Source organism: Frankliniella occidentalis, unplaced genomic scaffold (assembly GCF_000697945.3).
Source record: "Frankliniella occidentalis isolate FOCC.00 unplaced genomic scaffold, Focc_3.1 Scaffold10, whole genome shotgun sequence".
NCBI lineage: Eukaryota > Metazoa > Arthropoda > Insecta > Thysanoptera > Thripidae > Frankliniella > Frankliniella occidentalis.
Window position 1 is genome coordinate 574,141 of NW_026267140.1, and position 712 is coordinate 574,852.

A 712-nucleotide genomic window follows, 5' to 3' on the forward strand; every position below is an offset into this window, starting at 1 on the left:
GGGGTAGTGGTTCGGGAGAAATGTAAAAAGGTAACTATTGTTTCGAGTTCATCTTGACAAAAGAAAACGAAAATGTTTTATGCTCCTAGACGATCGGAGTCGAAATGGCAGAGTTATTGCCCACCAAATTGACAATTTGGTCGTTTTTGCATACATTTACCCCTTTGGAGGCTAATAACTTTTCCATTTCGACTCTGATCGGCTTTGAGCATAAGACATTTCCTTTTTAATTCAGAATCAGGAATCCAAATCTTGTAGCACACTTTTAATTTTGTAACTTCTAAAAAAATCCTAATTTTCAATTATGTTATTTTAACCAAATGGAATGGTGTTTACTTGTAGAATGATTGGAAGTCGCCTAATCTTTCAAAAGGACTTGTCAAAACGATTATTAAACACACAACTTATTTTCACAATAGCCATGGACTTGCAAGGGACCGAACAATATTAAAGCCAATATCGCAAACCCAGGTAGGATAGGCCCATCGAAATCAGAACAAGGTATACCATTTTCTTAAATTGATTAGCTTTGTCTGCAGTCACATTATGTTCAATGATATCCAATAAAATGGTGGGAGCATTGAAATTAAACTCTTTAATACAATACATCATACAACTTTCAATTAAATATACTTCAGCGACTCGTGATCCTTCAAATGCCTCAGAGAGATCTGATGAAAATGAATAAAAGAGCGACAAGTTAAACTTGTCG

General features: G+C 35.0%; 1 protein-coding gene across 1 annotated transcript in view; it reads right to left on the reverse strand.

Moving 5' to 3' along the window:
- The window catches only part of LOC113203973 (blood vessel epicardial substance-like), a 36,014-nt gene that overhangs the window by 7,899 nt on the left and 27,403 nt on the right, over positions 1 to 712 (reverse strand). The window lies entirely within an intron of this gene.